The sequence below is a fragment of the Otolemur garnettii genome, unplaced genomic scaffold (genome assembly GCF_000181295.1).
Source record: "Otolemur garnettii isolate 467f Iridium unplaced genomic scaffold, OtoGar3 scaffold00068, whole genome shotgun sequence".
In the NCBI taxonomy this organism is placed as follows: Eukaryota; Metazoa; Chordata; class Mammalia; order Primates; family Galagidae; genus Otolemur; species Otolemur garnettii.
This window is the reverse complement of record NW_003852463.1, coordinates 7764453-7791936: the sequence shown is the minus strand read 5'-3', so window position 1 is coordinate 7791936 and position 27484 is coordinate 7764453. Positions and strand designations below refer to the sequence as shown.

The 27484-nt window shown below is 40.6% G+C and overlaps 1 pseudogene across 1 annotated transcript; it reads left to right on the top strand.

Moving 5' to 3' along the window:
• Nucleotides 1-18904: 18904 nt before the first annotated feature.
• LOC100940949 lies at nucleotides 18905-19936 on the top strand (annotated as a pseudogene). Its single transcript, XR_153934.3, has one exon. The product of XR_153934.3 is annotated as a glyceraldehyde-3-phosphate dehydrogenase pseudogene (transcript).
• Nucleotides 19937-27484: the final 7548 nt, after the last annotated feature.

The following is a 27484-nucleotide window of genomic DNA, read 5'->3' as shown; positions in this document are numbered from 1 at the left end:
GACACCTGGCTGGCAAAGCACCAATATTTTTAAAACTTTTTACTTGCATTTCCCAAATTTGATTAACACAACAAGCCTGGGAATTAGATGAGGCAAAGACATGGGCAATTTGCCCAATAGCTCCTACTTGAGTCGTGAGCAAATCTGACTCCCAATCATGTTCTCTCCCTGCATTTAGTAAATAGACTCTTGAAAGTACGTCCAAAATCATGGATGGCAGGAAAATTCCAAAGGTCCTTGTACAGAGATATTTTTAACATTTTGTTTTTAAGATATACTTTTCTTTTTTGCTGGCATTCGTGATATTTTATGTAACATGGGTGATATTTGATGTACCTGTCAGCTGGTTCCTTTTCACCCAGGTCCTGGGTCTACATGTGCTATGAGTGTTTTCACCCTTCTTAAACCCTGATACATAATAGTATGTCCTTAACTTCCTCACAGACCAATCCATTTACATGAGTATGAATGACCAATGTATATTTTCCGGAAAACTTTATACAAGACATGGCATAGACCACAACAAGCAACTTTAAATGTCTCACTAACCATTTCTTTTCCTTCCAAATGCCCCTTGGATTTGCTTCAAAATAAAAAAGGGAGGAAGAACCACACTGAAGATATAAACAGAACAGAAATTGGCCAGGAGTGGTGATGAGTACATGAGGATTCCTTACACTATTCTATTTTTAAATAAGTTTCACATTTTCACAATTATAAGTTAAACACAGCTCCCGTCACACACCTAACCTATAACACTTGGGCTTTCCTTTTTGCTTCGGTTCTTTCCTCTGTGCGTGTGCGCGCGCATGCGCATATGCCAGAACTTCCCAGAGGAATTTGAACTTCCTCCTCCCTCAGTCGCGCAGTTCTTCCCTGCTTTCCTCCAAACCACCCTATCAAACTTAACAGCGAACTCAACAAAACAAAGAACTCCCCGAGGACCCACCCTTCTTCAAAGGCAGTTTAGTGGCCATCTTTTGTTACTGGAGCATACTTGGGCAGCCTAATCCCCAGCCGAAGTGGTTTATAAGAGTAATTCTCCCAAACGCATACAGTGCCTTCCTCCAGAAGAATACCGGTGAATAAAATTTTCTCCATCTTGTTACACTTATTATTCTGAATTCCTTTGCACTTTGTTGAAAAGAAACCAGTCATTGAAACTTGATTTTGAGAACGAAAGCTGGTATTCAACCACCTCTGAAAAGAATGGCTAATTCTATTTGAGTTTCTCTCCATAGCCCCATTCAAAACAGGTTGTGTGTATCTAAGAATAAATGGAATCACCACACAAGAGGTTTATTATCAGAGCTAAGCTTCCAGGAGCAACTCCCACTACTTACTGCTGAATGGAAGGGAGAAAAAGAAGGAATACAGGCTGCAGTGAATGAAGGAAAAGGTTAAAGAGGAAGAAAGGAATGGATAAAAAGAAGGAAGATGGGCCAGGGTGGGAAACATTTGAAAAGCCACACTGATGGTTCACATCGTACACCTCTCCGCGAAGCAAAAACTATCCACACAAATCAGAGTCAGCTTGATTTTGTTTTTCCCTTCCCTCACACAGCCTTTGCCCTGCTTCTAGTATCGTCATTTAAGTCAGTATTTTGATTTCTACGAGTTTTGCACGGATTTGTAATGTTTTCACCACCTGTTTTGGCTGAAAAATGAATTTATTCCCAGGGACTCTAAAGACCTACACAGTGATTTACACTCATTATTTTCCTGGGCAGTGTAAGCATTTGATGTTTAAATCAGCCACAGCCTGTTTGGGGGTGTTGTTGGTCTTTGTGAAACTCCTTAGTGCCCTGGCTACTGCACCTGCTGAGCACAAAAGCCCAAGAAACAGAGAGACCAGTCCCTCTGAAGGAGAGCTGGGGCCAGATTATGTCAACAATTCCCTTGCCCTGAAAGGAGCTGGCCTAGTGGGTTCCATGTTGTCAAATGATAATTGTGACTCCTTACATTTCAAGAGTCACACACAAATGGTTCTATCTGAAGCCCTCTGGGTAACAGTCACCTTTTGAGGTTATGATATCTCTGGATGAAATTCAGTAAGAAAAATTCACTTTCAGGTGTGCTGTTGGAACAGAGCCAGGAAAGCCTAACAACACAATATGCTTCCAAAGAAAATTGGACTTACCGTTTTTTTCTCTTCCTTTTTTCTTCTGCTTCTAACCTTGTTGACACATTACCTCTTTCCACTTCCCCTCCATTCCATCAGAAGACAGCAAAGCTTTTAAAAATAAAACCTAGCTCTGAAACAGGAGCAGTCTGTGCAGAGTGACTCAAGGCCCTGAGTGCACAGTCTTGAGAATCCATCCTTTCTCAGTTGACCTTTGTTGCTTCTACTGGGAAAGTGGGGCAGAACCACTAAGAGGGGCAACCAGTGATTTTCACAACCACCAACCAATTTTTCATTACTTGCTCAAATAAAGACTCTAGCTTTTTTTTTTCCTTACATTTTCTTTTTAAGCTGAAAATTTCTAAACTGTACAAAGGCTTCCCAAACGCCATGGCCTACCTTGGCTTTTGTGTTCTTCAACTGAAACATTCTCTCTCTCTCTCTTTTTGCTTGGTTTAGTCTTCATTTTGCCAAGATTTTCCTCTGAATAATTACTATTTCTTGGCCTGGAAAAGGTTGTAACTCTCTTTGTCTTTTGCATTTGATCATCCAAGTGGATTAATGCGGCTGTTAAATGGGTGGAAGAAGTCGTTTTCTTTGTCAAATTCTCTTAATCATCCTTTTGATTTCACACTCTCATTCCCCCCCACCCACACACGTCCCTCCCACCCCTACAGAAATGGGAGGGGAGATTGGGGGTGTGTGTACGTTTCTTCTCACACATTATTTCCTTCTTGGAGGACATTCCATTTGAGAGACTGGAAATAAGTTTGCTGTGTAAAGGGAAAACCAAGCAGATATACAGTTCTGGGTCAATCAGCTATGAGCGTATGTACGAGGTAGGAAAGGATGTCCATGTGTGCTATCCCTGTGGTCTGTCTACAACTGTAGCTTAAAATTTGTTTCCCTGAGAAATCTCTCTGGTTCTAAAAGTCACCAGCTCAAGGGGCTGACTTTGGGTTTTGTTTTTCTCCCAGATAAAGCATAAAGAGGGCTGCAATTAAATAATATTTAAACTAACACCAGAAAAGGCCAACTGCCCCAAGCCCGAAGCTGGCAAAATGTCTTAGTGTAGGACAAAGCAGTGCCTTCTTCCAAATTCAGGTGCAGCATGTTTGGCTGGACACTCTCAAGGAGGTACTGGCAACCCCAGTGGACTCTCCATCCCCCAATTCTCTTGGAGGCGTTCTTAGGGAACCATACAGTGATTTTCAATTGGTGTGCCACGAGAGATCTTAAGCATATCATGAAAATTTTTAAAGATCATTAATTAAATTATTTAGAAAGAAGGCCAAAGTACAGCAAATACACTCTTTTTATTCTTTTTTAAATTCTTTTTTATCAACATAATCTAAATGTGCTATGGAAGTTTAATTATAGTTCAAATGTGCCATGAGATAAAAAAAAAAAAAAAAAAAAGATTGAGAAACACTGCTCTAGTGGAATCAGCAGCAAGATGATTTAGAGACTTAAAAGCTGTCATGGGTGGGTGACTGGGAAAGTGCTCTGCAGACATAAGGAAAAGAGACTTTGAGGGGACTGGCCCACACTTTCAGTAGGCAGTTTCCTGGTGAGAAGGGTGGCTAGGAGGAAGGCAATTTAGCAAAAAAATTTAAAGGCATTTGAGTAACTCGCAGTAAGCTAGTTAACAGAACTAAAGATGCAGTTGGTGTCTGGAAATTGTGGTCCTTGCAATCAAGTGCATTTGAGCCCCCATTTGACATTTATCCCCTGACAACCCAAACAGTTCCTTGATGTTCCTAGAGTCACTCAGTCTTAATTCTTACTCCTCAGAGGTTGCAACCTACTAATTCATGATAAACGCCTAGGAAGAGAAACCTAGCTGGCCTAGAGTCTGCAAAAGCCTTCCTATACCATCCCTGTCCATGAAGCTCTAAAAACTATGACATTTCAAGCACCAAGGGGTTGTCATTGTGTATTTGAATAGAAATTGAGGCACACTGTTCCCCGCACGTGTGTACGGTCACCCAGCCATTAGGGCCACATCATGATGGATTTGTTCTCTGCGTAGTCGAAGACAAAAAAATAGATTTTATCTTAAGTACCAATTTTGATTAGTAAGGACTATCTTGGAAGCCGTACTAAGAAAATCCTTAAGCCTCATCTAAAAGCAGCAGGCAAGAGGTGTGGGGTCCAGAGATCAATTAGTTACATCTGTCAGGGATCTGAGTAGTACCGTGAACACAGCCTATCATTCCTAGGAAGGTGGTTGCAAGAGCTAAAAAAAAAAGAATTTATTTTTTTGTTAAGACAACACTTCAAATACTGCCAAGTAGAAAAGCCGCTTAAAAGTGGGTGTTTCTCTCTGATAGCTGGAGTATTTACATTGAGCCTGGTGCTATACACCGATCATTACTTACATTATTTCACTGGAGCCTTATAACAACACTGCAAGGCAGGTGGTATCCCCACTTTGCAGCTTACAAAATCGAAGTACAGAAAGGTTAAATAACTTGCCTAGGGTCTCCGAGGCAGTAAGTGGTGGCGCCAAGACTTGAATGGAAGTCTGTAGTAAAGTCCAAAGACAAGGATCCTGCCATAAATCCTGCTGCCTCCTTTGGATCAGAAGACATGAAGGAGGAGTCGGAGAGCGGGAATTGTGGCCGGTTTGCTGCCAAGCCTTATAGCAAAGTCTTCAAACTGCCCATCATTCTTTTTGGCTCCTGACAGCTCCAGCTAATTGTGTGCCATTAGGCAGTTGAGATTTTTAATTACAGTTATATTCAGCTGAGCTGAAATTTCAGCTAATTATAATTGAAATTGAGGGCTAAAAGCAAGTTTTAAAGGTCATCTAGTGGTTTTCTTTGGGTATATGGATCTCTGTGTTTTTGTAAACGTTAAATAACTAACACATGAACACAGTTGAAAAATCAAATACCATAAGAAACTTACAGTGAAAATGTACACCCCCTTGCCCCACCCAGTCCTGCTTCCTGGAGGCAAGGGCTTTTAATCATTCCTACTTTATTTCTCCTGGTGGTTACTTCCAATCTCCGTACAGTACATGTAGAGCTCTATTTCTTGATTTATTGTCGTTCAGCCTTATCTATTGACTTGACTTCTACTATGATGAATGAAAATTTAACTCACCTCCAACACCTCTACCTTTCTTTCCTTCCCCCTTCTCACCCCAACTTAATTACATCTGCATTTTCAGTTCTTCCAGTTAATTTCTGCAACTTCTTGTGGCACGTTAAAGCCTCATTTTCTTGTTCCGTCAACTATGCACAACTATTTCCTTATTCATCACTTCTACTTCCCCACCTCTGTCAACTAACCCCATCGTGTTTACATTGTTAAGAAAAATAATACTTACATTCCGTTTATGACCATAGTTAAGTCCTCCGTTGTTTACAAAAGTGAATTCTAAAAGCTAAAAACCAGAAAATAATAGTTTTGGCATCTAGATCAAATGGATTACCATTCTTCACATTCTGTTCATTGGTCAAAATCATGCCAACAGGTGAGTTTGCTTTAGATTTGGAACACACCTTTCTCAGACAGCTTTGTTGTTATTTTCTTGAAGTTTCTGATTTCTTTTTCTTATTTTCTGTAACACAGTCTTGCAATTTTTAAAATTCTTAATACACACTTTAATCTATGAAACCCTCTGTTTCCCACACTGCCAAGACCTTTTTCACAGTTTCTGCCATCTTCCCTTTTCAATATGGACTGATTTTTCCCAATACTAAGGTGACCAGACGTCCTGATTTTAAAGAATGCACGACAAGCTAGGGAACGGTGAGAGAATGGGAAGGGAATATACGGTTTTCAGCTGCCATGTGGCTATTTCACCAGGATAAGAGTTTTATATTATTTTTGTTAATTTTATAATGTTAAGCTTTAATAATAACAAATAATTGTTGAGAACTGATTATCCAGAACTGCTTATCAAAGTTTGCATTGTTGATCAGTTGTTAGAATTCAACCACTATTGTTTAGACTTAATGAACAATGGCATTTTTTGGCATTGGCAACCACGAAAACATTTTGTAACTGTCTCTCGGATGATACACATCGTACTGCGTGCTAGTGCTAGTTAAACAAGTGATGTCAGCAAATCAGCTATCCAGATAATTTAGGTAAGTTATTTATTTATTTCATGAATTTAGCAGACAGTACTCGTATTATTTATATTTTATAGTGGCAGCAAAAAGTCTAGCGCCAGCCTTGAAAGTGACACTTATGACTTAACAAGGTATCATTATTAAAAAAAAATATTGATAAGGAAAGGGTTAACTCTTGGGCGTCAGCAAAAATCACAATAGAGAACAAATGGTTAGAAATATTTCATCATTTTGAAACAAACCATGTTCCATACAATAATGCACTAAAAATTGTGGGATACGTGCTGTCCTTACCAGGAACTAATGCTGCGACTGAACGCGTTTTCTCTACGGTAAATAAAGTGTGGACATCAGAAAAAATCACAATTAAGTGTTGAGACTTTGAAAGCCATTTTATGTGTGAAATATAATTTAACAAATTCTTGTGAAAAATTTCATGACCCTTTAAACAACGACAGCAATCTACCAAAAAAATTTCACTCAAATGAGAAATATACCAAAGAATAAAATAATACTATACATAGTATTAAAAAAATACATTTTTTAATGTATTATATTTGTAAATTGCACTTATGTTGAAATTTAAAAATATATATTACAATACTATTTTTGCATTCTATGAAAATTTTTGTTGCTCCATATAGACCAAATTTTTAATTAAGAACACCCCACCCCACCCCCCACCCCCGGTCAATGGTGTCCTGCTTTACCAATGTTAAAATCCGGTCACCTTACCCAATACACAAAACCAAACTGTCATATGAGAATTTCTCTTTGCTGATCTTCTGGGTTTAAGGTTCTATTTCCCATGATTTCCTTTTTCTTAGTTAGCTTTCTCGATTTTTAATTTTTCTGAAACATATTCTGTACTAGCTTCCTAAGAAAGAGTGCATGGTCATAATCTCTCTGAATCCTTAAAAACACATTTTTATTCTGCTCTAAAACTTTATTGAAAGCTTTCATTCAGTCAGAACTTTGAAAGTATTACCCCTGGTCTTCTAGCATCCAGTGTTTTTGTTAAGAAGTTTAATGCCAGACTGATTCTCGTTCCCTTTTAAGTTGCCTGCTTTTCTTCTCAGAAAACTTTTAAAATCTTCTCTTTATCTTCAATGAAGTAAAATGTTATGAATATTTGTTCTGGTGTTGATCCTTTCTAAATTTATTTCATCTAATATTTAGGAGGACCGTTTAATCTAAAGAGTTATATCTTCTTCCAGTTCTGGGAAATTTTCTTATTTATTTAATAACATCCTCTCATTTGGTTTCCTCTATCAATTCAGGAACTCCTATTAAAACCAATCTGTTATTCCAAGGATACAATTCCTGAATTGATCTTTTTAACTTTTTTTCTTTCAATTCCTTTTCTTTGTTCTCTCTCCTTTTCTTTCTTTTTATTCTAAGTTCTTAGATGTTTCCTTCGCCTTGTCTTCCAAATCTTACACCAGTTGATTTTGTTAGCAATCATCTTTTATGTTTCTCAAGATCTTGCTTGTTTTATCCCGTGTTTTTTTTTTTTCTTTTTCATAGCATCCCTGAGTATTTTTTTGAGGATGCAAATTATTTCCTCAAATTAGTTCCCCTTCCTCCAGGTTCATTTTTGTTTGTTCACCATGGCCATTCACTTTTATGTTATAGGCTTTGCTCGAATATTCTGATAATCCTCAGATATCCTCCCGTATATGTAAGAGAGAAGCAATAGGACAGCTAGTGAGGAGCTCTGTGAAAAAGGGTTTGGCTCATCAGCTGGCTGATCTTACTTCAAGTGAACAAGTGAGAAATCAGTCTCTACCTTTGTGCCCGTCAATTCCAGAATTGGAGAGTAACCCCCACGCTAATTGTCTTCCAGAATATTTTCAGTTTCTTTTCTTTTTTTTTTTTTTTTTTTAACAAAGATGGAATCTCACTATTTTGCCCAGGCTTGTCTTAAACTCATGGGTTCAAGCAATCTTCCCATGTCTACCTTCAAAAGTATTGGGATTTCAGGTGTGAGACCCAGCACCCAGTTTTTCAATTTCTTTTGAGAGGATTCAACTTAATGACAAGGGCTACTCTGGGTTGCACAGGAAAGACAAAGGAAATAGAGTCAACAGTCCCTAAGACCAAACTGAGCAGGAGAGAGACTTCATCTCTATTGACAATAGGAAAATTAACGGGGCGTTGCAGCAGGTGCCTGTAGTCCCAGCTACTCAGGAGGCTAAAGCAGGAGGATCCCTTGAAACCAGGAGTTTAAGGATGCTGTGAGCTAGGATGATGCCACAGTACTCTAGCCAGGGCAACAGAGTGAGACTGTCTTGAAAAAACCCCAAGAAACAGCCCCATGGATCTTCAGTTAGTCTTCTGTTTTCAGCACCACTTCCTATTCCTACCCTCTGACATTCCCACTGTCTCCAGGGGCAGAACCTCCCGATCATTCGTTGGGCAATGGCTGCTCTCCTTTTGCTAAAGCTTAAGTACACATTGCTACCCTGAAGCTTTCTTCACTCTGTTTTATTAGCCAATTAATTCTCCATCCGTTTTCTGCATTTCAAAGATTTTTTGAAAGTTACCAACCATTGTAGTATCACTACCCTCCTACAGATATATATTTATTTTAGTTGTTATAAGTTTATAGATTTTTAAATTTGTTACTATAATTTTAATGCCACCAGAGAAAGAGAGAGACAGGAAGGCGGAGAGATGGTACTTCTGCCATCTGGAACCTGGGGCCTGGGCAATGGTTTCTAAGCCGTGTTCCATAAACCCTTGGAGCTGCTGAGCTTGGGAAGAGAAAGAGCAAAGAGGGGACCACAAAACAAAAGAGACTGCAGCTGACACAGTCCTGCCTCAATTAGGGTTCTCTGCTTTTGTTTATTGTGCTCTACAGATTTCACCGTATTAGGCCTTCTAGTAAGAAATCACCAAAGGATTTGAGGCCAGGTAGAGACAAGTGCCAAACTAGTGGTCTAGAAAATGGCCTTTCACGTGTGAGCTTGAGAGTTAATGAGGGACAGAGAAGCAGGACCTGTAGTGAGCTCTGAACCCGAAAAGGCATATTGGTGCCACATCCTACAGGGCCTTTTAAGCTGTAGGAACAAGTTTGGGCTTTATACTACACAGGAAGGAGCAATTAAATGGTTTAAACACAGAAGCAAAAGGATTAGAGGCGTTGTTTTTGAAAGGTCACTTTGACTTCAGAGCATGGAGGTGATCGTCAGCAAGTACACAAGGACGCTTCACAGCTCCTCTTGCTTGCTCACCACTACCACCTTGTGGAGGCAGCACACACAGGCATTATCGCTATTCCCAATTTACAGAAGAGGAAATTGAGGCTCAGAGAGATTACGTGATTTGTTTGAAGTTACATTAGTAGTAAATGTCAGGGCCAAGCCAGGAATCTGCCTTTTGCACCTGTACAAAAAGAGTTTGGACAAACACAAAGGAATCACGTTAAACAAGGAATGGCTGGTCAAGACTGACCAGTCTCACAGCCCAACATGGAGAACCAGACAACATGCTCCTGGCTTCATTCCCCACACTCCTAGAATTTTCTACCACAAACTCCCCAACTCTCTAGAGCAGTAATTTTTAACCAGTGTTCCAGGAGAGGACCTTAGGTGTGCTGTGAAAATTTTTAAAGATCATTAATTAAATTATTTTTGAAAGAAGTTCAAAGCACAGTAAGTATATTCTTTTTTTTTTTTTTTTTTTACCAACATAATTTCAGTGTGCCATGGAAGGTTAACTATAGGTTCTATTGTGCTGTGAGGTAAAAAAGAGTTGAAAAACAGGGCTCTGGAGCTCGGCATCCCAGTCACCTTGGGTGATCTAGAGTTCAAAGAAACAGAAGACAGCAGGAAGACGATAATGTTTTCTCATCATCTACGATGTATCTTTCCTTCTCCTCAAAAATCCCTTTAGGAATACAAATATACTTTGACTTACAATGGGGCTATATTCTGACAAACCTACCATAAATGAGAAACATGGTAAGTTGAAAGTGCATTTAATACACCTAGCCTAGTCTATCTTAAATGTGCTCAGAAAACTTACAGTATCTACAGCTGGGCAAAATCATCTAACACAAGTCTATTTTATAATAAAGTGTTGACTATCTCATGTAATCTATTGAATATTATGCTAAAAGCAGAAAAACAGAATGGCTATATGGGTACTCAAAGTATGGTTTCTACGAAATGCATATGGCTTTTGCATTATCATAAAGTCACAAAGTCATAAGTCAAACCATTATAAGTTGGGGATCGTCTGTACTCTACTGGTTGAATAGTGTCACAGAAAGATTTATGTCCACTTAGAGCCTTGGAATGCGCCCTGTATTTGGAAAGAAGATCTTTGCAGATATAATTAGTTAAGATGCAGTCTTACTGGATTGGGGTGGGTCCTAAATACAGTGACTGGTATTCTTTTCTTCTTTGAGACAGAGTCTCACTATTGGTAGAGTGCCGTGGCATCACAGCTCACAGCAACCTCAAACTCTTGGGCTTAAGCAATTCTCTTGCCTCAAGCTCCCAAGTAGCTGGGACTAACAGGCGCCCACCACAACACCTGGCTATTTTTGTTGTTGTTGCTTTTATCGTTGTTGTCATTGTTGTTTAGCAGGCCCAGGCCAGGTTCGAATCCCCAGCTCCAGTGTATGTGGCTGGAGCCCTAACCACTGACCTATGGGCACTGAGCCAGTGACTGGTATTCTTACACAAAGGTGATGTAAACAAAAATGTGCAGAGGCACCCTGGAAAGAAAACTGTGTGACAACAGAGGCAGAGATTAGAGTGATGTGGCTATGAACGGGGAATATCAAGGTTCGCTGGAAGACCCCAGAAGCCAGGAAGTCAAGGAAGGATTTCCCTACCGATTTCAGAGTGAGCATGGCCCTGTCAACACCTTGATCTGGGGCATTGAGCCTCCAGAACTATGAGAAAATAAATTTCCATGATTTTAAGCTACCTAGTTTGTAGACTGTTGTGACCTCAATCCTAGAAAAACTAATGAATAATAAATGCAAAACTGGGCAAAAACAGAAGGAAAAGAAGCAATTAATTGCATTTAAATCAATGACCAAAAACAAAAACCCACACCCGCATGAATTAGAAAACATAGGAAAGTTTTAACAGAAAACAGAAAAACTGACCCCTGGTGTTGGTGCAATTCCAGAACTTTTCCTAGATGCTAAATTCCTAAAATAAGGATGATGTCAGGTGCAAACATGCGCTTTGAGAGAGAAGGGACTCTGCAGACTTGCAGTCTAGAAAAACTGCCCCCTCGCGCACCGCTGCATGCTTGCATGCTGTGTTCTCAGGTTTCCAAGAGCCTGCCCATACCAGAGCCTTCCCTGCGAAGCTGCCCCCGTCGTGCAGCCACCGGGCTAGCATTACCTCAGCTTTTCCTCTCAGCATCCCTGTCTGGCCATGTGAAGCTCTTCATGACTCTTTGCTGACCGACAGACTAACCCCGAGAGCAGGTATCAGCCTGCTTCAGGGAGCCATGTGTGGTCAGGGAAAGCTTTTTGGCACAGTCTCTCAGGTCCTGTCCAGAGTCTGAGGGCTCCTGATCCTCTGCCTCTATCTCTCGCCTAAGCCAGCTCGCAGCCAACTTCAAGGAAGGGCTTTCCTAGTCAGGGAGCTACTCCCTGTTTCCTGAGCTCCAGCTAAGCCCAGAAGTAAACACACTTCAGGGCAAAGTAAAACTCTTCTTTATGCTGGCTTTTTGCCCATGTCAAGCTCCGTGAACAAAAATCCCAAGGTGATTCATATTTGGCCCCGGGTGCAGACACATCAGGCTCATGTGCACGTACACACCACACGCCCTTCTCTCTCACCCACATCCCCCAGCCACGTGCCTGTTGCCAAGGCCTGATGGGCTCAGACCTGGCCCTGCTGGCACCCTATGGGGAGTGGGAACGTGAGCAGCAAACCTGTTCCCAGCTCACTACGAAGCTAAGAGATTTCCCAGATTCCACCCTCAGGAACACATGCCTTTCAGCTCCTGAAGTGGGCTTTTGAAGGGATCTGTCATAGATGACCCAAAACAAAGCAAAGTTAGAAGCATCTTGCCATCTAAACTGAGGAAGAGGAGCAGAGAAGTCACAACACCGAGACCCCAGAGACCATGGCTGAAATCTACTCTGCCATCACTAGCCATACATCCTTGGACAAGTGGCCTTGCCTCGCTTGATAAAAGGATCGAGTCCCTTGTGAGCCTCCTTCACCAGCCCCTGTGCACTGGGAGAATCGCTCTACCACCCTCCCAGGCCCCCCTGGACTGCCTCGGCCCTCAGACACCTGTGCCACTGCCCACATACACCAGCACTGTCACACCTCTGCCCTGGCACTAACCATTCCCTCTTTCTGAAATGGCTTTCCCACCCCAACCCCTGGGAAATCTGAGTGTTCAAATTCAACCCTCTCTTCAAGACTAAATTCAAAGAATTCGACACAGCCTCTCTTGATCCTTGCAGCTTGAAATACTCTCATGTTTAAGCTCCGGTAGCTTGCTACCTATAATGAAATTTGCCTTTCTCTGTTTCACGTGTTAGTCATTTGGTTACATCAAACCAAACATTGTTAACATTCCCCCCCCCACGAATCTGTGAGGTTTTGGAGGGCACGTTCTGCATCTGGCTCCTCTTTGAATCCCTGTCTTACTCAGCGTGGCTCAGAAAGCCTACAGTAAGAGTCCCAAGGACACTGAACTCATAGTTCTTGTTACTGTGGTTCGCATTTTATTTTCATTTGGGGCCAGAGTCCCAGCAAAACTGGTTCATGTGTACAACTCCGTATCATGTGACAAACATACGTAAGATTGTACAGGTATATTATAAACTTTGGGATGCATTAATGACTGTACATTTTGAAAAAGACAATTGAAAGAAAATCCCACCCTCCCCTTGCCTGGTTAAGCCTCATTCTGGAGAACAGATATGGTGCGTAGGGCTGCAATCATCAAAGGGCCCTATAATATTTCAGTCCAAGCAGCTGCACCAGGGCTGGGTCTCAGGTGTGGGTTCATGTGTACTCCTTAGAAAGACATTCACGGGTTGCTTTGGAAGCTGATAGAGGTGGAGCAAAGGAAATGTTTGCCCAGCAACAATTTAAAACAAAAATAATCCCCCACCCAGAGCACCTCTTATCCAGGCAGCCTAACCTCAGGCTGGGGGATCAGAACATTCCATGAAGAATAATGGATCTGTTTGCCTTCAGAGTCATGACCTATTTTTTCTAATTAAGACTAACATTCTGCTTCAGTATAACATGAAGAAGTGAGGAAAGTGAGGTTTTGAAAAATGAAGCACTTCTGTAAATTACCTAATCCTATTTGTTTTGTTTCCTAGGTGCTACCAGCCACTCCTGCTTAAAGTCTGACATGGCAAACACCACCTATTTGTCCTCTAACGACAAAGTGAAATTATTTTTAAGGCCATCTCCGTGATTAAAAGCCCAAGAAACTTCCATAAATTACTAGGCAGAGCCATCTATTTATAAACATCATAAATAATCATACACATTATATGTAACCATAAATAAATATCCCCCTTTTCCAGCTCTCAGACAAAGTCAGATGGGAGCTGACCCTCACCTCCTGCCCATTCTCCACGAGCCGCCTCAGAAACATTGACTCTGCATGCAATCCCATCCCAACGCCTGCACATTAAACGCTGGCAATCAAACACCATTAATCACTCCCTGGGTCCTGATATTGATTTGTATCTTGGGGTTTCCAGTGCTTAAGAGCTCTGCTCTGATATCAAACAGTGGAGTCAGAAGCACCTCCTGGCTTCCCTATTCACCAACCACGTCACATAAAGAAAGTTACTAAAATTCTCTCTGCTTCAGTCTCCTTATGTGTAAACAGGAACAATAACAGAGCTAAGAATTAAGAGAAGGGGTAAGTTAGATAAGGTATATAGATCACTTAGCACAAGGTCTGGCATGGAAGGACAACAAAAAATGTTCATTGCTATTATTGCTCAGTGCATTTCTTGCTCTAAATCAGCGGTTCTCAACCTTCCTAATGCCGCAATGTATTTTCATTGTTACAAAGGGGTCGTGACACACAGATTGAGAACCACTGCTCGAAATGGAACTTAATCTGTTTGGCCTTGTTTTATGTAGTTTAGAAAATAATAAGAATAGAAAATCACACAAACACACAGGAGATTGTATGCTAGCAATGTAGCAGTTCCTGGTAGCATCTGATTTGGAGTATCTTTGTTACAGAATACAGACTGCATTGCCCCCATAAGCAGAGCCTGAGACAAAAGCTTAAGTGCCTGTTGACTTGGGGATGTGATCAAAGGAGGCAGAAATAGAGCAAAAAAGGAAAGAAATAGGGAGGAGAAAATAACCAATATTAGAATGCATTACTGAGTTGACTATCATTATATGAGACCGGGTACCAGGGTCTTTTGTGATCGTATAAGACACCAGGGAAGAAGAAAGGACACACAGACCCATCAGTTCCCACTGCCCATTGGTCAAGCTTGTCCCATAGACTGTCACCTCCTGCGCAATTTTGGGTTGCACCTGCATGAGTGCCAAACAATCCTGAAATCGCCCTATGCTACAGCATCCGAGAAGACGCAGAGTCAGGAACACAGGGCAGGCCTGGCAGGTGCACCCATAAAGCTGGTTGAAACCTGTGCCAAACCCATCACCAGAACAGCAAATGAATAAGGTATAAAGCCAAAAGGATATTAAGTTATTAAATAGCATAATCTAGAGATAACCTGAAGAGGCTAATACAAATTTAAAGTGCACATCCAAGAGAACTGTTTCTAAAATGCATGCCATCACCAAATCGCCTTCAATCCGTGCCATTAAATGATGGGATCTTAAACAGCAGTTTAATGGTTCTTGGCCCCTGACTCAAAATATCCACCTGAAAGTGTTTTTTAAATATCAATAGCCCAGCCTTACCTACTTCACTCTTTTTTCCCTCTTGGTTTCAGAATCAGAGCATCTCAAGGTTGACAATTTCAAGCACCTCCATCTGAAACATGGGTCATCTCCACAACAGCCGTAACAGGCAGGCACCTCATATGTGCCCAGACGGTCCCAGTAGAGGAAACTGTAGCTCCTCAGAAGGGAAGTGATCCTCCTCCCATATCTCTGTCAGAAAAATAATCTGACTTTTGGCTAAACTAGGCAGATTGAACCCACATTCATCAATACTCTTTCCACCAACATTCCAATCTCTTTTAACTATGTTACAAAGCAGAATGAGAGAGCTAATTAACATAGTTCTGGGGTAAAACTGTAAATGGGTGCTGATGTCCACTACAAGTAAATACTCACTGTTCCTGATCATCTTCTTTGAGAAATACATAAAGAACATATTTGCCAAATGAATGATCTCATATCATGTGAGACCTATAGAGTAAGAGCTATCTCAATACTGAAGAATTGTTCTCTGGGTGACCACAGGCTGACCTAGTTCATTCCTCTTTCTAGCTGATAGTTCTCAGGAATAACTGCAGAATATGTGGAAATGCAACATACTGCACAAAGGAAGAACTAGCTAGAACACATGAGCTTCATTCTGGTCCTTCCTAGAAACAGGATGTCCACTGACACCATAGAGGAGTGATTCCTGTGCCCTGGGGTATAAAACCCAGTGTGGGCTGCTTTCCAGGGTTTCTCAGCTGTGGTACAAGGAGGGCACATGCAGATGACACTCCATCCACAGTGGGCAGATGGGACAACCACCAAGCAAGTATATCTTTTCCAATGTTACACTCAGGGAGAGAGGAAGTAACTATCAGTTAGGTCTCAATGGATCCACTGTAAGATGGATTTGGGCCAGAACTAAGTTTATTACTTGGCCTCCAGATAACCTCACTATAACAAGGGGTGAGGTGGTGGGGGAGGAGGCAGAGATGTTGACACTTGGAGTCCCTGAGTGTCAGTGTCAACTTGGTACAGACATCTGACATCCCTTGAAGTATTCAGCCACTCCCTTTCCCCAGTTACTCAAGTGAGCAGATGAGATCCCTGTAGGGAACAACCAAGGGAATTATCACTGTGCATTTTTGCAGTGGCACTGCTGGGTCCTTCCTCCCAGGGACTGGATGTCTCATTCAGGTAATGGATCTAGGTCAGAAAACTTGCTCACTTTAGGAAAGTGGGCAAAAAAATTAAAATAATGGGTGACTGCCTTCAGCCCTCTAGTCATCTATCCTTGATTTCTTTTATTTGAACAATTTAAGTTGTACCTGTTTTTCCCCAAGGGATGCCATGTCCTATTAAATATCTCCATCACTCTCTTTAGATCAGGCCTGCCAGTCATTATGATAAAAACCCTGCTACATGGCCTCTATTGTTTCAGAGTCCTATCATCCCCACTGTTACCACTGACTCAAGTTCCGTCATGTCATTTCCTACATTCAGCCATGGCCTACCACTAAAGTTAATTTTTTTTAATTTCTTTCCTTTTTTTTTTTTTTTTTCCTTTAGAGATAGTGTCTTGCTGTGTTGCCCAGGCTGGACTTGAACTCATGGGCTCACATAATCCTCCCACCTCAACCTTTCAAGTAACTGACACTGGAATTTCCCAGTGATGCTGCTGCACCTTTTCCAGGGCTTCTCTTATGGCTTTGGAAAATGTTGTATTCTATGGTTTCTCCATAGAACATAGACCTCTGGTTGGTGTTCTGGCATTATCTGGCACATCCACTCTAAATATGCACTGCTCTGAGTCTTTTAAGCTCTTCTTCCAAACTCATCTGCCATGACAATATCTACCCACTTCATTTACTTCTAAAAGCCATCCTATTATTATGTTCAAAGCATTTCTCAGATTCCTTGCCAGGGTATTAAATTCTGTATCTCAGGAGAGCATTTCCGAATCAATAAATTCTGCCTTATCCAACCCTGCACTCCACACTCTTTTTGGTGAAGCACACTTAGAGTTCAATCCCAGCCCCTGTGAGTGTATCCTGGCTAGCTCTTGAAGCTCCTCTAAGGTATAGTCCCCTTTCCTTTCTTGGGAGGCCAATCCTGATTATATCGTGACTTAATCCCAGGAGAGAGTATAGGGAAGGTCCTGAGGAGGACCTTTGAAAGAGCCCTGTGTGCTATCTTCAAACAAGGGGGAAGTGTTGTCCCTGAATAAGGTAGAATGGGCTGCTTCAAGTCTCAGAAGTTTTAGCTGAATCTGGTGATTTAAACTTTTTGAGTACATTAACCTAGGTATCTCCATATTATGTGGCAAAATTCTTTTCCAATTTTGGCCTAGCCAACCTAGCTTGGCCAGGAGTTAAACCTTCTTTGGAGCACAGTTATTCTTATAGAAAAGTCCTGTGCCTCGTTCTCAGTTTTCTGTATTGCCTATAGTGCCCAACATGTTTCAGTTTGCCTCAGGCTTTCCTGGTTTCAAAACTGAAAGCTTCATATCTTAGGAACTCCTCAGTTCTCAGAAAACTAGGATAGCTGTTTTTGTTCACTCTCCCTCCCCCATAAGAGATGAGAGTCTCTTTATATGCTACTAAGAATGTCCTTTGGATTTTACACATAGCTTTTAATTGATGATTAATCATTTGCTTCTTGTCATCTATTTCTAGAAAATCAATTAAGTTTAGCAATGGTCACCCAATTCCACATGCTTGGAGTTAATATTTCCTTGGTATTTCTCTACACCTGATTGAGCACATCTGCCAAATTCATTCTCTCCCAGCAGGATGCAGTTCTAATTCACTGCCAGTGAAAACTTTAACTATGGCACTGCTGTGTTGTTATATGGGCCAGGAATTATCAGTGCTCCATTTTCTGATAGTGACGGGCTCTTTATTGGCAACTGAGCAGCTCTAAAATCCCAATCCCAGCATTTGCTTTCTTGATCACTGATGGCATCAACTGTTGCAAGTTGAGTTCCCTTAGAAGTAGGTCCTGAGATAGAGAATAGCATGAAAGTGAATTATTAGGAAGTGATCTGGAAATTAGCACCTTTGGAAAGGTAGGAAGGAAAATAGAATTAGGTAGGGAAAAAAAGCTGTGCTGCACTGCAGTCTCAAAGGAGCCCTTAGCTTTCAGCTGATGGCAGTGAGCTTTAAAGCTAGTATGACCCTTAGGAATTGTCCCAGGTTTGGGGGGCAGTGCTTTTATAACCCATGTAGTGAAGAATATAACCTTGCTAAAAGAGAAGAGTGGCCTTAACCCTCAAGTCCTGGGAGGTAATCTCTAAGCCCTTGGGATGCTCTGCCTGATAAACGTCTTTGTTTCACTAAGGGCCTTGGACCATAGCAGATAGATAGTCTAACAATGTGATTTATGGTAGGAGCTTTAGATTAATTCAACCTCCAGAGGAGCTGGAGATTAAGACCAGCCAAATGGGTACTCATGATGGAGCCCCACATAAAGACTCTGGACACCAAGACTCAGTTGAGCTTACCTGGCTGTCAGCATTTCATGGGGTTTTTTTTCACACATCATTTCTGGGAAAATTAGTGCTATTCATTATCCCACTGGAAGAAAAGGTCCATACACAGAACTTCCCTCTGTCTTATGAGATTCTGTCCTTAGATGATTTTAACCTGTGTCCTTTCACTATAATAAACAGAAACCATGAGCATAACAGCTTTCATTGAGTTCTATGAGTCCTTTGGTGAATTATTGAACATAAGAGTGGTCTTGGGGGCTCTCTGGTCCTCCCATTCATCAGACAGCCACTTCTTTTAGTGCAGTTCCAGCCATATCCCCGAGGCACCATGGTGAAAGTGAAGGTTGGAAAACAGCTTTGGTCATATTGGGCATCTGGTCACCAGGGATGCTTTTAACTCTGATAAAGTGGATGTCACCATCAATGACCCCTTTATTGACCTCAACTACATGGTCTACATGTTCCAGTATGATTCCACCCATGGCAAATTCCATGGCACAGTCAAGGCTGAGAACGGGAAGCTTGTCATCAATGGAAATCCCATAACCATCTTCCAGGAGCGAGATCCCACCAAAGTCAAATGGAGTGAGGCAGGCGCTGAGTATGTTGTGGAGTCCACTGGTGTCTTCACCATTGTGGAGAAGGCTGGGGCTCACCTACAGGGGGGTGCCAAAAGGGTCATCATCTCTGCCCCTTCTGCTGATGCCCCCATGTTTGTCATGGGTGTGAACCATGAGAAGTACGAAAACAGCCTCAGTATTGTCAGCAATGCCTCCTGCACCACCAACTGCTTAGCCCCCTTGGCTAAGGTCATCCCTGACAACTTCAGCATCATGGAAGGACTCATGACCACAGTCCATGCCATCACTGCCACCCAGAAGACTGTGGATGGCCCCTCTGGGAATTTGTGGCATGATGGTCACGGGGCTCTCTGGAACATCATCCCTGCCTCAACTGGTGCAGCCAAGGCTGTGGGCACGGTCATCCCTGAGCTGAATGGGAAGCTTACTGTCATGGCCTTCCATGTCCCCACTGCCAACGTGTCAGTCGTGGATCTCATCTGCCATCTGTTGAAGGCTGCCAAATACAATAATATTAAGAAGGTGGTGAAACAGGCATCAGAGGGCCCCCTCAAGGGCATCCTAGGTTACACCAAGCACCAGGTTGTCTCCTCTGACTTCAACAGTGACACCCATTCTTCCACCTTTGATGCTGGAGTTGGCATTGCCCTCAATGACCACTTGTCAAACTCATTGCCTGGTATGATAATGAATTTGGCTACAGCAACAGGGTGGTGGATCTTATGGCCCACATGGCCTCCAAGGAGTAAGAACCCCCAGACCACCAGCCCCAGCCAGAGCACAAGAGGAAGAGAAAGGTCCTTAGCTGCTGGGGTGCCCCTGCCTACTCAGTCCCCCACCTCACTGAGAATCTCCCCTCAACACATCTCCCCTAAAGAACAGGATGTTACCTTGTCATGTAACATCAATAAAGTTCCCTGAATTTAAAAAAAAAAAAAAAGAGTGGTCTTGGGTCCCCTTGACCTCCACAGTTGGTATCAGTTGGTCTTGAGGAATTTTACATATCTCTACTCTGATCAGTCATTAAATGTGATGTGTGTCACCCCTGGAAGGGCAGTAACTTTGAGTGAGGTTTTCTTCTCACAAAGCAAAACCAGTAGGGGCAGGTAGCTAGGAGGTTTTCTGCTAGTAAGACTCTCCCAAACTGGGGAATGAAGTCTATGGGCAGGCTCTGGGAAGTCTATCACAGAATGGACCACAGTGAGACAGGCTTTAATCAACAGAAGTAAATAACTGGATTAACACACCTATGAAAACAAGAAAGACGATGCACATGCTTACTAATGGTGGAGGGTGCCTCATGGAATGTGGAGAAAGTTATATTCTTTCATCCTGGGGAATAACAGAAAAGAGCATGTTTGTTTCATAGAAGGAATCTGTCACTGTGTGAGCACCGAGGATTTTATACGACTTTTCTCAGTGGCTTACCTAATGGAGTTAGTCATTCAGTGCTGACTTCTAACAATCACAGACAAAAGCATCATTAGAGTCAGCATCCATGACCCCTTGCTGGAACTCTGCCCAGCAAGTATTCACAGACTGACTTTAGCAATTTTCCTAAAATTTTAAACCTATACACAAGAGTCATAAGGCAAAACCACAGCATTGCTATGTAGCACTTTGCCTGTGAGGGAGAGGTAGACATTTCCCTCTGTGATTTACATTCTGCTGAACAAGGCCAAAGAAATAATATGAAGCCATAAATAAGTATCAAGATTACATTAACCTCAAAAGAACACAATTTCTAACAGTAAACAGCAATCAACTGTAATAAATAATGACCATCCAATACCCACCCAATTCCAAGCCAATTTTGTTACAACCTTCTGCTAAGTGTCTATGGTCACTGATCAAAGTATATAGCAGCTATTAAGGCCCTAGGGAGGGTTTCAAAAGGTTATCAAGTTGTCATTGGCTCTCCTTACTTCTGCCCAACTTCACTGTTAGAATGACTTTCTCCTATCTAGAAAGCTTTGTCCTTTATTAAATACCTTTGGAGGAAGAGTTTCTACAACTACCCTTAATAATCACTTGTCATTCTTTGGCCATGAAATTTGAGTGAAGAAAATTTAAGACATCCCCTTCTGCTACACTGCCAATGAGAAAAGGCATGGGTTATTCTGCACTGGTTTGAATTTTAAGGAAATTTCTTCTTCTCTCACTTTTGTCCCCTTCAGATAGTTAGCAAGCAGTCACATACCCCAGCAAAGTAAATAGTAGCTACTTTTGCTGATGAGTCTCCTAAATCAAATGATGTATCATGGCTACACAGAAGAGCAGGGTCAGAAACCACGAAGGGATGGATATGACGAAAATCCAAATTCTTTTCCATCTAGGGATCTGGTGAGGAAGGATCTTCCCCCAGAACAAATCCATTCGTAAGTCCTATCCACAATTGAAGTACAGTCTCCTTTTTGAAAACTGAGTAAAAGATAGAGTTATTTTTATTTCCAAATTAAGCAGTTAGTATTTCTTCCATCTTTCTTTACCATGACAGATGACAATTTAAATATTAAGATTTGGCATTTTATGCTCATCTTAAGTTGTACTGTTTTACAGCATTAAAAGGTATTCCAGTCAGGACTGTAATTACTATACATGCAAAATAGATTACAATATGCAAACAACTTGAATTCTGGAAGATAAAAACAGAAGAAACAGAAATTCTTAAATGCCTTTAAATACTAAAATATAGGCTATAGTATCTTCCACCTGTCTGATCTGCAAACACAAATACCCATAGTACGCAGGCAGTGAGGAGGACCAGGAAAGCAACCAAGAGTCTATAGACAGCAGGACCAGAGAGCAGAGGCCCACCTGAAGGAGGCAGCTGCTATTCAGGCAGCAGCTGTTTTCTTACCAGGAGGCAAGCACAGTATTTCCAGATCTTCTGGTATGTCTAGAGAAGTTGGAATATAAGTTTCATGTAAAATTTAATTTTTGTTAAAACTTAAGTTTGGGAGCCAAACAAAACCCTTCTGAATGCCAGATTTAGCACATTCATGATGAATGGGTATCCTTTTCCTTAGAAATAGGTGGGATTCTGCTTGTCAGCTAGCAGGTTGATCCCTTCCTGCTCTATAAAATACCACATTAACAAATTCCATCCCATAAAGCAACAGAGTTTTATTATTCTCAGGATTCTGTGGTCAGAAATTTGGATGGGACATGACAAGGATGATCTGTCTACATACTGCAATATCTGGGGCTTCAGGTAGGAAGAGTCCAATGGCTTGGGGTAACTGAATGCCAGAGGCTGGCATCATATGGAACTTCTCCAAGTGCATGTCTGGCACCTAAACTGGGATGTCCCAAAGTTTGTGTCATGTTGAGCTGGAGCTATCAACTGCAGTTACCCTGCTTACACACGTGGCCTCTCCATGTGGCCTGGGCTCTCATTTAGTCTAGTGGTATCTGGACAGTCAGCCTTCCTACCTGGTGGTTCAAAGTTCCAAAAGCACGTGTTCTAGTAAGCAAGGCAGAACACATGGCCTTTTGTGACCCAGCTTCACAAGCAATAGCATCACTTCCAATATACTCCATTGAATGAAGCTTTCATCCTACCCCAATTTAAAGGGAAGGAATACAAACGAACCTGTCCACGTGAAAAGAGTCAAAGAGTTTGTAACCATTGCTTTCAAAACCGCCACAGGTGAAAACAGATTCTGTTTGGGCACCAGACAAATCTGGGTTCAGTCCTAGCTCTACTTTTCACCAGGTGGCATTGAACAAATTACTTAACATCATCGATCCCCAGTTTTCTCATTAGATAAGAAATGGTTTGTGCAAAGCCTGTGATGCATTGTGATCCCCTGTGAGTGGTAACAATTATATCTTTCTTATCACATTGCAGAGGAAGATGACAAGGACTTTCTTAACTGGACTCTCCTTGTAGCTTTGCAGAACTTATTTCAGGGTCAGTAACTGATGTGACAGCCATTCTATTGACCTTGAGTGTCTAAGCTTATACGGGAAGGTGCTATGGTTTGGATATCCATCTCCTCCAAACCTCAGGTTGAAATGAGGTCACCAATGTTGAAGATGCGGTTTAATGCCTGACAGGTGCTTGGGTCCTGGGGGAAGATCCCCCGTGTGTAGACTAACAGCCCCTGTGAGGGTGAGCGCTCACTTTATTAGCCCCCAGGAGAGCTGGTTATTTAGAAGAGCCTGGCACCTCCCCTCTCTCTTGCTTCTGCACCGCTGGTTCCCCTTAGCCTTCTGCCATGAATGGAAGCAGCCAAAAACTTTTGTCAGATGTCCAGTCTTCCAGTCAGCAAAACCATGAACTAAATAACCCTCTTTTTGTTTATAAATTGCCCAGCTTCAGGTGTTCCTTTATAGCAGCGGTTCTCAACCTGTGGGCTGCAACCCACAGGAACTGTATTAAAGGGTATTAAAGGGTCGTAGCATTAGGAAGGTTGAGAACCACTGCTTTATAGTAATACAAGACAGACTAAGACAAATAGTCAGTAACCTCCAAACAAATCATGATCCAATCATAGAATAATAAGGAATTCCCATACTAGTCTCACTATAGTACTAGCTCTGACTTTCTCAAAATACTGAGCAAAGAAACACCCTCTAAAAATGGCTGCTTGCTCTGCAGCTTGTAAGAAAAACAATCTTTAGGTATTCAAAGGAGAAGGAGGAAGACAGCAAGAAATACTGGGTAGGGGAGGAAGGAAGGAAAATCCTACAGTGTTGGTCTGCCTGAATTGAAGCAGCCTATTAGTATCTCATGTGTTATAAATAATATAATTGTCTCTGTGCAATCAGACAGTACTAATGGAGCCAGTGAACCCCACAGTATATAATATTTATTTGAAAGAGAAAATGATTTCATTTTCATTTTATTTCTGGTACAGCAAAGCATTTGAGTTGCACACGAAGAGCCTTTCAATTACATGTTTAATTCATTCAGATGATTTGCGCACAGCAAGATTTTAATCCTAGGAATTCTTAGAGTGCTGTAAGGTTAATATAGTTCTCAAAGATTTCTTAGACTGAATCCTGCTTAACACCATTTCAGAGACTCAACCATTGAGGCATAAAGCCCACCAAAGGTCCAGCAAGCAAAAGTAAAACTTCCCTCTGCCACATTAGTACCTCAGAAATTGCCTCATGCGTCTCCCAAGCCAGACCAGCTCCCATGTCTGGACACCGAAGACCCTGTATCTCTCACCTTTGCAGTCAAATCATCATTTGTGTAATTATTTTCAATTATGTATGTATGTTCCCCAGAAACCATGTTTTATTTCTCTCCAGTGCCCAAAACAATGCCTAACTCATACAAAGTTTCTAATAAAGCATTGTTTATTCTGGAGAAATAAAATTAATATATAATATATACACACACGCATATATACACACTCTTATATATACACGAAGTAATATACATACTCACTATATATATTTTATGTATGATGCAAAGTATATGAGTATATGTAATAATAGAGATATGATGTAACATTATGGAACAATTACTATTTATGATACAGAAGCATAGTTATTGACATGAAAACAGAACCATGGATTTGTTCTCCAAAACAGGCTATAAAACAGGATGTCTAGCAGGGTAGCAGAGTGTAGTACTTAATAGTGTCAGATGAAAGTGGACCAGTATCAGTAAGTATCATTCCCCATCTATAAAACAGGCACTAATAGCAATCCCAGGTATAAAGTGCTGTTGGAAGGATTGGGCGAGAAAAATTACTAAATAAAATAATATAAAAATGAAACAAAAATCTCAGCAAAGTGCCTGAGATACACTAAGTGCATAACAAATATTAAGTATATCCATGAGGGTGATTCCATTCTACAGGGAAAAGAACACTTCTATGTGTATATAAAAAAAACTCTTAAACTATTCATATTAAATTGTTAACATAAAAATGGTGGCAAGATTTTTAAATTTTTTTTAATTTCCTTTTTATCTGTATTTTCTGGACAATAATTTTAACTTGGAGGGAAACTAATATCTTGATTTTTTTCTGTAGCTAAAGCTGACCAACCCTTATTATAAAGCAGAATGTTTTGAAGATGGCTTTGCCTGGAAAATGATCTTGGACTTATTTGAGATAAGGAAGATCAAAAGTGGGTGTAAGATGACTGACCGAAGAAAACTGTTTACTTGGTTTCATTCTCTGAATTCCATGGAAACGACACAGGAAACTTTTAGCAGAGATGAAAAACACAGAGACTTTCCACTAGATATCAGAACTTTGAGAATTTTTCTAGAAAAAGCAGGTGGTAACAAATCTAAAAAATCCACATGGATGAGAGGCCTCTAGTGAAGAATCCACAATGACCCCAAAATCAGAGGCAGTAGAGTAAAAGAAGAAATAGCTGGGAGGCCTGGACACAGATTTTATGCCACTTGAGGCCAGAGGTTTGAGGTTGTAGTGAGCTATGACTGTGCCACTGCACTTCAGACTGGGTGACAAAGCAAGACTTTTTTTAAAAAAAAAACCAAAAAATAATAAAACTTGTCTGAATAACTTATATGTTTATATATTAGAGTGAGAAATGAATCTACAAAAGATCATTTAAAAAATAGTGTGGGTAAAAGTAAACCATAAACGCATAATTAATGCTAAAAAATGTAAATACTATGACTGTTAACCATAAGCAATTTTTAAGAAAGAAATGGACAGTCACACATCAGTTCTTAAGTGCTTGATTTGGAAGTGGCACATATCACATCTGCTTGGAACCCACCCTTCAGAACTCTCCCTTTGCTCCCTCTTGTTTACTGAAGACATCTGAAATTCTAATTTGAATTTCCTAATTTTATTAATATTATTTTAAAATTAGGCCTCTATTTACTAATAAAACAATTCATAAAATTGCCAATGAGGGTTAATTCCGAGAGTACAACAAGGGTTAAAATACAGACATTGCAACTTACTATATTTATTAGTAAAACAAAAAAATTCATCAATATGATACAAAGAGTTACAGCAAGTAGAAGCATTTGATTAAAATTCAAAGTAGAGAAAGATAATCCGTAGCATTATTATGGGGGTCCTAACCAATGCAATTAAATAAGAAAAGTGAGTAAAATTCATAAGTATTGGAGAAAAAGAGATGAAACTGCCATTACTCTCAGATGATATGATCATTTTTTAAAAACTCAGAGAAAGTAAGTGGAAAGATATAAAGAACCAGTAAGAAGGTTCAGTAAGGTAATCAATTACAATATCAACATGTAGAAAATCAATTACTTTCTACATCAGAAAAATAACTTAATATAAAGTGAAATGAAATTGTTAAATCCCCAGAGCAATAAAAACTACAAAATTGCCTAGAAATAGCCAAATTAAAATATGCATAAATTTTATTATGAAAATTATATTATTAAAGCACTAGAAAGTATTTTCCAAATGAATAGAAAGAATAAATTTTATAAAATATCAGTCTTTCCATAATTAACTTATAAACTCAACAAAATGCCAGTCAGAATCTCAACAAGATTTTTTTTGGAACTTGAAAAGCTGAACCTAAAATTCAAATAGAAGAGCAAGTATACAAAAAACAACCAAAGTAAAAAATGACAGTAATTTTGCAGGGTAATACTGGCTTGAGACTAAACACTGACATAGAATAGACAGTTTAGAAACCAAATGTAAATTCAGTACATGACAAAGAAAGGATGAATTAAATAATACATGATATTGGGACAAATAGGTATCCATTTGAATAAAATACATAAAATTAGTTTTTTGCCTCATACTGCATGCCATATGCAACAATAAATTCTGGTTGGATTAAAGAACTAAAAATTTTTTTAAATGGCCAGGCATGGTGGCTCATGCCATAATTCTAGCACTCTGGGGGCCTGAGGTGGGAAGATCACTCGAGCTTAGGAGTTTGAGACCAGCCTGAGCAAGAGCAAGACCCCACTACTACTTCAAAATAGAAAAATAAGCTAGGCATTGTAACAGGTGCCTATAGTCTCAGCTACTTGGGAGGCTGAGGTTGGAAGATCCCTTGAACTCAGGAGTTTGAGATTCCTGTGAGCTACACTGAAAGCAGGGAGTTCTAGCTTGGGCAACAGAGTGAGACTCAATCAATCAGTCAATATTAAAAAGTTATCAGGAGAAAATAGTTTTATTATCTTGGTGAATAAATGTTTTCCTGAGCACAACACAAAAATCCGTAAGTTACTAATTTGATGATTCACAAATTTCAAACATCTCCAAAGAAAACACCAGAAAAAAAATTTGAAGGAAAGCAAAAACCAATAAGGGTCTGCACCATAATAAAGTTACTACCCATAAACAGTACAATGACTAAGACTCGATAAGGACTGTCTTTTTTTTTTTTTT